Source organism: Myotis davidii, unplaced genomic scaffold (genome assembly GCF_000327345.1).
Source record: "Myotis davidii unplaced genomic scaffold, ASM32734v1 scaffold201, whole genome shotgun sequence".
Taxonomy (NCBI): domain Eukaryota; kingdom Metazoa; phylum Chordata; class Mammalia; order Chiroptera; family Vespertilionidae; genus Myotis; species Myotis davidii.
Genome location: NW_006297819.1, coordinates 4,777,228 through 4,787,231, shown reverse-complemented (window position 1 = coordinate 4,787,231; position 10,004 = coordinate 4,777,228).

The following is a 10,004-nucleotide window of genomic DNA, read 5'->3' as shown; positions in this document are numbered from 1 at the left end:
TTAAATGATTACCCTGTGCCTTCCTGATTAGGAACAGGCTGCTCTCTGCAGTTTGATTAGTCTCGCTCGTAGCTACGGGATTACAGCTTATTAAAACTGACAGTGCTGTGTAGGGCAGGCAGCCAGGAAGGTCAAACTCACATGCTGAGCCAGCCACCAGCAAGGCTCTGCCTTTACCTGAAGGTTTGGTGTAATTGGCATTCATTTAAAAATTCTTTTCCATTTCTTTCCTTTTTAAAAAAAATACCTTTCAGGTCTCTTTCTCATTTTACACCTTTTGTCTCCCTTATTCTTCATAAGAGTTCCTGACTTATGACCACATAACCCAAATAACAGTGGGTACAGAAGAAGAGCAAGCCCAGTGTACTAGTAAGCTATGTGAGTTCGGCTCATCATACATCCTCACAGTCCACTGTCCACAGCAATCCCGGTTTATGTCTGTGGTGCAGGCATAATTACTAATAGCACCCCTTTACTCTCAAAAGTGCCCTAGTTTGGACAACAGGTTATGTGGTCACCCTAGTGTGAGTGGTAGAGGTGGCCCACCCGGAGAGAGCACAGGTGTCTGTCCAAATCGAACAGTTGCTACCCACTCGCCAACCGATGCAGTGCCTCCAATGCTGTGCTGTCAGATCTCCCCAGTCTCATGGAGAAGCCGAAAGCTGAATTTTCAGGTGAAATCTCACCATTTTTAAGTGCTGCATCAATTTGTAAAGCCCATCAGCAGATGAGTGGATTAAAAAACTGTGGTACATCTACACAATGTAATACTGTGCCGCTCGAGTCGGGTATTAAACAACAGCAATGTGGGGGGTGTCAATTGGGGAAAAAGAAGACATATGTAAAACTTTAGACAATAATAAGATATATATATATATATATATTCTGGTAGCCCAACAAAACCTAGGTGTGCCTAGTTTGCAACCTTTGAGTTAGAATCTGGAGGGAAGTTATTTTTAGCAGTTTAAAATTCTCAGTGGCTCATAAAATACAAAGAAAAAGCACCTCAAGTTTCTAGCTCCTGCAGCTGATCACAGGTTCCCACGTGCAGAGATTCTCATGTTCTCCCAACTTCATCGCATGATCTCCACACAGCTCCCAGGACCACTCTAAAAGGCTTAAAGGGGCGGGAAGCATGATCTATCTTATGGATGGGAACTGTTAGGTCTGGGGGAGGAAGGCTAGCAGTTGCTGTGTCTTTCCTCTTAGGGAGTCTGAACAGACATTTTTCTTCCCAGTTACCACTCCGGCTGTCCTACATCTTACCCTATTTTCTGCTGGCTCTGCCCTTTCAGGGGCGGTAATGATTTCCCAGTTCTCACTTCCCAGTGATCCTTCTGACTTCACAAAACCAGTTGCTACAAAGATATAAGGGCTCCCATTGCACCGTCCAGCATTAGTCCTCTTTGACACAGTGAGAGCTCAATTATGTTTGTCAAGTGAACGCAAATCCTCTGAGCAGTGGAGGCGTTAGCTGCAGACTTGAGCCTACTGAGCACTGGTTAGAAGTGACCCGCACAGCAGTGCGTGGTGGGATCCTGACTGAATGTCTTGTCAGTGGTGCTTTTATTTCCTTTATGCTAGGCAAGCTCCCGATGACCTGACATTTTTGTTCTTCTTTTACTGGGTTCTCCTTCCTACCATTAGCATCTTCTAGTGCTGGCCTCAAAGCAATTTCCCCTGCCCTGACAAGAGGAGCTCAGAGTGAACTTCCCTTTTGTTCTCATTCCTCACGCTCCACTTTGAGCCCGGGCTGAAGTTGCCAAGGAGTTCAAACAGCCCGTGCTTCCGCCAGTGTGCGTCAGAGGGATTAGCACGTCCGCTCTGCACACTTTCCCTAATGTTCACCTCTTTTTTCCCTGAAGTGCTGTCCCCCTGCTGTCTGATCCTTTGTCGGGGAAACACATTTTCTCTTATTATCACCTTGTTCCCTGCCTGTTTCAGATGGCTCCAGCTTGCCTCTTAACAAAATCAAGATGTTGCTCTTAATGTTCATCTCTTTCTTTAACAGCTTAGCGTCACCTTCTTTTATTTAGTCCTTTCCCTCTTCCCTCCCAAACCATGTAATCATCTCTACTTTGAGTAAAAGTTTCATAACCATTTTATAACTACTTCTTTATAGTTGTTATCAATAAGGCACGAGTGGAAGGAGATAAAGGGGAGAGAAACTAAATGAGGGGGTTAGTGGTCCTCCAATAACTGAGAAACAGCAAGCATCTGCAAGATTCTTCTTTTATGAGGAAAGTAGGCAGGATTAGCCCTCAAGACTGAACATCACGAACCCAGTGGCCTAGTGAAGTTTTCCTCCAGTTTTTATGGATGGAATGGGAAGATGGTCTCCCCTTAGAGGCTAAGTTCTCCCCTGTGAAAGGAGACCATCTACCAAATTGTTAAAATATTGCTCAGAACCATCCCAGAATCATTTACGTTGGTCATAAATGCTTTCAGGAAATCCAGTTACATAATAGATAGGAGCTTTTCAAACCACACCTCCAAAAAGCTAAAATATTTACCCATATTTTTCAGCATTTAATATTCCCTACTCTTTTTGTTCGTTCGTTTAACAATCTTATATAACATTTCCATCCCAATTCCATTTATTATTCCCCATAATGCCAGCTGAAGAAAACATAAACTATGTGACTATACTCAGTTCCCCACACAGTAATTCCACACCAAATGAGAAGAGAGTAGAATGACAGTATGTTCAGCATTTTTTGGTATCTGATTTTGGTTAAACTCTCGAATTTCATGTTGTTTGAGTATTAAAGTCGCTTCCAGTCGTGTTGAAAAGTCAGTTCAACTTTACTTTTCCATTTGAACATTCAGCTACTACCACAAATTCAACATGCCAAAAAACAAATTTAGCCCTAACTGGTTTGGCTCAGTGGATAGAGCGTCAGCCTGCGGACTCAAGGGTCCCGGGTTCGATTCCGGTTAAGGACACGTACCTTGGTTGTGGGCACATCCCCAGTGGGGTGTGTGCAGGAGGTAGCTGATCGATGTTTCTTTCTCATCGATGTTTCTAACTCTCTGTCCCTCTCCCTTCCTCTCTGTAAAAAAGTAAACAAATATATTTAAAAAAAAACCAAAACAAATTTATTGTCTATCTTCAATCAAGCTAGTTCTCCAACATCCTTGCCTCTGTCCACGGCACCAGCCTTCCAGACAATCCAGCTGGAAAACTGCTCCCTTGGCTAAATAAAATTATGTATAGAAGCAATGGGGATAAGTTATTTCAAGGGAGAGCTCAACAAGACTTGATGACTGGCTCAGAGGATGCAGGTAAGACATGATTCAAGGAAGATTACCACCCATCTAGCCCTTGTTCCCTTGTCCCCTCCCACTCCTTTATTCCTCCTTTAGTTCTACGTGAAGGCTAAGCTGTCATGAATACTATCCCATTGGGGTACTCCCTGGTAAAAACCTTCAATGGCTCCCCAATGTCATCCAGAGCAAGGCTCAGCTGGCTGATGAATTTCTAGACCTGTCATAATCTGACCCTATCCAATTGCTACGGTTTTCTCACCTTTTCCCAGTGGTCATATCTTAATACTATCGTTCTTCAAGGTCCAGTCCAAGAACCAAATCTTCCAAAAAACGTTGGCTTTTCTAGGTACCTAGACTCTCAGGATTGGAAGAAGGGCTTTTATTCTGGCTTCCCTTGTTCATAAAGGCACCAACAACCAGCCCACTGGGTATTTGCTTTGCTCAGGCCTTCCGTTCTGTAAGCCTCCCCTCCCAACCATACTGTCAGCTCTTTGAAGGAAGGCTAATTCCTCAATATTCTCCTTGTCTGCCTCCCCACTCCTGCCCCAGGTTGCAACACATGTGTCCACTGAAATAATTAAAGGGGAACATGTGGCTAGTTTTCTATAGTATGTCTATACCCCTCTGCCTTTAACACATGGCTTGTCCCGTGCCTCTCTTCATTACACATTGTCAATACTTCCTGGGCTTTACAATATTACCTTCTCTACTGTTCATGGCATGAGGCCCAGCAATCAGGATTTTAAAAAGATTCCCAGGTGATTCTAATGTGCAGCCAAGGTTGAGAACCACTGTGTTAAAGGATACAAAGCAGGAAGGAGATCCAGGATTTCAACTGGGTACTGTGACTTGGAAGCCCAGGATTTTTCTATTTCACTTCCTCACCACCCAAAAATGTATGTTCCTTATACAGAGCACCTGCTCTCCTTAAGAACTAAGGCTTGATGTAGATGGAGGCTTGTGCCAAACAAAACTTCCTTGTGTGATCACCTCTCCTGGTTGCCCTCTGGGCCACTCCCATAATTACTCTCTGATACACTAGAACTGTGAATCACAATGACTTAATAACTGTTTTCTTTACCCTTTTTGGTCCCAGAAATCTGTAGCTGCATTTTAATGATGATAGGGCTGAGGAGTGACCCAGAGATGGCAGTTTTGTATGGTCAAAGACTCATACATTTACATATAAATGAAAAGCAAAAGGCTTCATCCAATCTGTTGAGGACCTGAGTAGAACAAGAAGGTAAAGGAAGGATGAGTTTGCTGCTCTCTTGTTTGAGCTGGGACATCCATTTCACACTCCCCCACCCCATCAGTGTTTCTGTTTCTTGAAACTTATACCTTTGGCTCCTTTAATTTTCTCAGGACTTTGGGTTTGAACTGGAATTATATGACCAGCTTCTGGGCCTCCAGCTTGCAGGTGGCAGGTCAAATTATAGGACTTCTTAGCCTCCATAATTGTGTGAGCCAATTCCTATCAAAAATCCTCTCTCGCCCACCCCCCCTTTCCCTCCCATTACTTCTGTTTCTCTGGAGAATTCTAATAGACATTATTTTACCACTCTGGCTGTGGCAGCTGCTGGGATAATAGTGATTCTTGAACACAGAGGTCATTCTCTTTGTGGATACATTTTTAGGAGGCTTCGTTGACCTCATTGTGACTGTGGGCATCATGGGAATTGGCAAAGGTGTCTCAAGCCCAGTTCAGAAAGATCATATAGACCAAGCCCTTTCCAAAGGATTATGCCATTTATAATCTCTCTGGCCTATGCCCCTCCCAGAATTAAAATGTGCCCACTGCTTTTTATGGGTTGCTGGTTTGCATCAGGAGAGGGGAAGGAGTGAGTAATAGTGTTCATCTTCCAGGGCCCCATCAGGTGATCCTCTCTTTTTCTCATGGGTCCACGATAGTCTATGGAATCCCATCCAGCCAAGCAGTGCATGAAAATCACCTCTTGATCAGGGACTCCCCTAATCTTGGCACCAGGGATATTGGTCAATCTTATGCATCATCACCATCCTAAGTCCCTCTAATACCAAATTTTCATCCAGTCAAGAAAAATTTACAATTGTCAGGCACTCTCAGCACTTGGGATTCTATGACAAACACCCCACAGAGAACACTTGCCTTCTTGGAACTTACAAGTCAGGAGCAAACTCCAAAATTACACATATTTTACAGAGTTAGAAAGCTTCAGTTTGCTCAGATAATCTATCAAATCATATCCCGACCACAAAAGTAGGTGATCAAACTGTCCTAAGAGATGAAAAAATGTGAAAAATCACTAGATGACAATATCTATAGATGAAGAAAATAAAGCTGTTAAAATTTTTTTTTCTTTCTATTTATAATTGAAGGACTAGGACTGCAGCCCAAAACAATGAGCCGAGTTCGCCTCTTCCCTGGCTGCCTGGATCAGCTCACACTAACTCAGATTGAGTGGCACTCACCTCGAGGCTCCCAACACATCTGTATTCCAGTTTTCTTCCTCACTTTACCTTAGCAAATCCTGAGCAATTCCTTATTTCTACTCTCCTCCCTCTATCTTAGTCTTCTAGATGGCTTTGTCTTTATAATTTTTTAAAAAGTGAAATAAGTCATCTAAGGGGACAGTAAATTGTTATCTCATACAACACTCCTATTTTCTCAGCCTTTCACCCCCATGTGCATAGGGACAGAACAATTCATTTTTTAAAGAACTCACTGCTCAGACTTCCTGGCTCAAAATTCTCTCTAAAGACCTTCCTACTCTTCTTCATACTTAAAAACTCTGCCCTTGATATTTTCAGGCAATATATCTATGATTAAGCACAAGTAGCAGATATTCCTTTATAGATAGGTCATGCTTTCCAATTTATATTTTCTTACACATAATTTTTTTCAACAATTCTCTAAAGTAGACAGGACATTGACCATTGCCCTCATTTCACTCCCGAGGAAGTGAAGGGATAAGGATTTACTCCTTAAAATTTGTCAACTGTGGAAGGCGGTCTTTTAATTGATGTGGATAGAAGCAGGACAGTTAGGAAATGGAGATCCCCAGCTATGAGGGGTTACAGAAGTGCTTTCTTCACTGGGCACCACTCACGTACTTCTTTAGATGCTGGTAGTAGATGGGTTTGCCTGGTACAACAAAGGTGCGCTCCAAAACAAGAATAGAAAGTACTATTTCAGTTCAACAAAAGCAGAGTCTGGGAGAGAGAACCCAAGGAGCTTACATGGATCCTGGCAGGAGGAAAACAACCAGAGGGGAAAAGGACAGGAGGAGAGCGGGAGCGGGAGGAGAATTAGCAACAGAGAAGGGAAAATGTGTGAAATAATTCACCCCAACTTTGTCTTTATGAAAATTTAATATATGAAAATTCCTCCTTGAAAATGAGATAAATAAAGAAGTAATTATTTGCATTACAAATTATCTCTCCACTTCAAAAGAGTATTTACCACAGGTGTGATTCTTTGATGTGAGAGTTTAGAAAGGAATATGACTTGGGGGAGGTGGGAGATTTAAATACTAAAATTCTGATTATAATGTAATAGGAAATAATCCTGTCAGAAAGGGGGAGACGTCTGAAGGAGGAGGTGGATGTATGGGGAGCTCTTGGCAGAGCTCAGGTTTTTAAAGGGATGAACAAAAGACAGCCAGGGGATTTAGATAAACTGGAACACAAAAGATTGTCATGAACCTTCAGAGACAGAATAAAGGAGTCTAAAGTCAGAAATAAACCTAGCTTTTTTCCAAAAGCGCTAACGGCTGTTTCCAGAACCCTAAAAGCTTTGCTTGCGGTAAGGAGGAGCCACACTTGGAGCGACTTGCTCTTTGAGTAAGTAAGGTGGTCCAATGTTAACAAGTTAAGTAGTTCTTACTTTTTCCTAGTGTTTATTTTGCTTCTGTCATCTCCAACATGCAAAAAGATGGAGAAAATTGTATTTCTCTTAGAGGGTGTGGAAGGAATATATTAAGATTCACCCACTTGAGCATACCTACTTGGGATATTCCCAGGTTCTGGGTATCAAAGACAGGGGAAGACTTGGAAGCTCTGGAGCCAAAATTGGGGAGAAAGGTGGTGAGGAGAAGATACAGGAGAGAGACAAAGCCCCTCCTCCCCCTCCCACTCTGCTCAGATTTTGGGTAAATTCCACTAAAATTTATTACTTGCTTAGTGTGAATGGATTTCTTAAGGAAATAAAATATGGACTCAGCTTGACTTTCTATGGGATGTGGGGAAAATAGAAAGCAACTCTTAGAGGCAGGAGCCAGAGGAAAGGGACTCCAGGATATATCACCTTTAATTTTGAAAGGAAGGTCAAGTGAGAATTAAAGTCCCACATAGGTGAGAGGGTAAGAAAACAGAACCTCTCTAACTGGATTTAGATTTCTAGAGGTAGAGGAATTGAATGGCAGGAAATTGGAATAATGTGCAATGCAGAGAGGTTCTCAGAGCCTCTATTAGTAATCCATTGGGATTACAGCAAATAGGAGAAGTGCCTGAAGACTGAAGGCTTTTCCGAAAGGGGAACAGATTAGATCTACCAGCTATGGGTCAGTAAACCCTGAGGTCCATTCTGCTGCAAATGATCAGTCTAGGGCTAAGCCAATCCTGGTTTTCTTTTTCTTTCTTTTTAAATATACTTTTATTAATTTCAGAGAGGAAGGGAGAGGGAGAGAGAGATAGAAACAACAATGACGAGGGAGAATCATTGGTCAGCTAACTCCTTCATGCCCCCTACTAGAGGTTAAGCCTACAACCCGGGCATATACCCTGACCAGGAATTGAACCGTGACCTCCTGGTTCATAGGTCGACACTCAACCACTGAGCCACACTGGCCTGGCTAATCCTGGTTTTCCATTCCCCTTGCCAGGATGGATTTTGCAGTGCTATAGTGTCTTAATCCTGGTTAATAGGACACAAGGGGCAATCTGCCGGGGAACAGGCAGAGAAATGACAGGAGGAGAAGACTGGTTCTGCTGCTGCTGTTGGCCATTTTGATATCAGATAGAACTCTTGGAACTGCTCCATATTACCTTGTACTTAGGGAGGTGGCGGTGAGGAGCCAGCTTGAGAGCAAAGCCAGTATTGTGAACTTAGTAGAGAGGTAAGCTGAACCCATGAGGGCATTGCTAACCCACTGCTCTGCCAGCCTGAAGCTCATACTTCCAAAGACTTCTTTATAAGTGACCAGAGGCCCGGTGCATGAAATTCCTTGTGAAAAATAGTCCCCAGTGTGCTACTGGTTCTTGGTAGAAATAGAATGCCTGACCATGAGATACCAAATATCCATGCAGCCAGAATTACCCATCAGCCCAGCCTGCACCCTCTCCAATCTGGGACCCCTTGGGGGATGTCCGACTGCTGGTTTAGGCCCGATCCCGGCAGTCAGACATCCCTCTCACAATCCGGGACTGCTGGCTCCCAACTGCTCGCCTGCCTGCCAGCCTGATCACCCCTAACCACTTCTGCCTGCCAGCCTGATCACCCTCTAACCACTCCCCTGCTGGCCTGTTTTCTCCTAACTGCCCTCCCCTGCAGTCCTGGTCACCCCATGTAAGCCCGGTTGCCCACAACTGCCCTCCCCTGCTGGCCATATTGTGGCTGTGGGTGCCGCCATTTTGAGGGCAGGGCAGTCAATTAGCATATTCCCTCCTTATTGGCTGTGGGTGCCGCCATCTTTGTGATGGCATGAGGGTCAATAAGCATATTCCCTCTTTATTAGAGAGGATATTAATAATCTTCCTCAAAATGTAAGGCAATTTGAGCCAGGGTTTACTAATATTTGGGGCAAAGAAATCCTAACTGATACACTGGGATATATTGAATTAAAAAACCAAACAGTTCACAGATATTTTCACAGTGTCGCTGATATGAAAATAACTTGCAGATAATAGTACCTGGAAGAATATTTGCGGCTGGCTGTGCTAACCTGTGCAAGACCTACACATATTGTCTGACTGTTAGGATATAAGCCTTAATGATTTATCAAAAACATGGCAACATTCCATTTGAAGATAATTTAAATCTCAGGAAAGTCTAATACAGAAGATAGAATTAAAATTCAAAATGACTTCACAGGCTGGAATGCTAAGATAAAACCAAGTCAAACAGGTGACAAATATGGGATCCAGCCAGCCCAGACTCCAAACATCTACTCTAGAAGTTCAAGGTGGGTGACACTTGGCTTAGTAGAATTTTAATGGGAAACACCTGGGAGCTTTAGAGCATGGATAGTGGATGCTATTGTCTGCTTCTTAGATTCCTCCTTCAGAACTTAAGCAATAATAAGTTCTGGGGGGTGTATTAGTGGCCATTCTGCAGCAGAGAGCTATATACCTTGTGAAAAATATTCCCCAGTGTGCTACTGGTTCGTGGTAGAAATAGAATGCCTGACCATGGGATACCAAATATCCATGCAGCCAGAATTACCCATCATCGGCTTTGTCAGACCCCCAACAACAATCATAAGATAAGAAGTTGTGCATCTGGGATCGGGCCTGAGCAGAACTAGAGAGCACAAACGAGCTGCACAGTAGGTGACCCAGACTCCTGTGTCATCCATCCACCATTGTTGAACTGATACCTCATCCTTACTTAGCTCATACTTATGGGCACGTGGAGTAAGGGGAAAAGCTGAGGTTGGTTTATGGATAGGTAAGACCAGTATGAGATTGCAAGCCAGAAAATAGACTAATGCTGTGTTTCATGGGTTGCAGTCCCACTCAGGGGGGCCTCTGAAAGA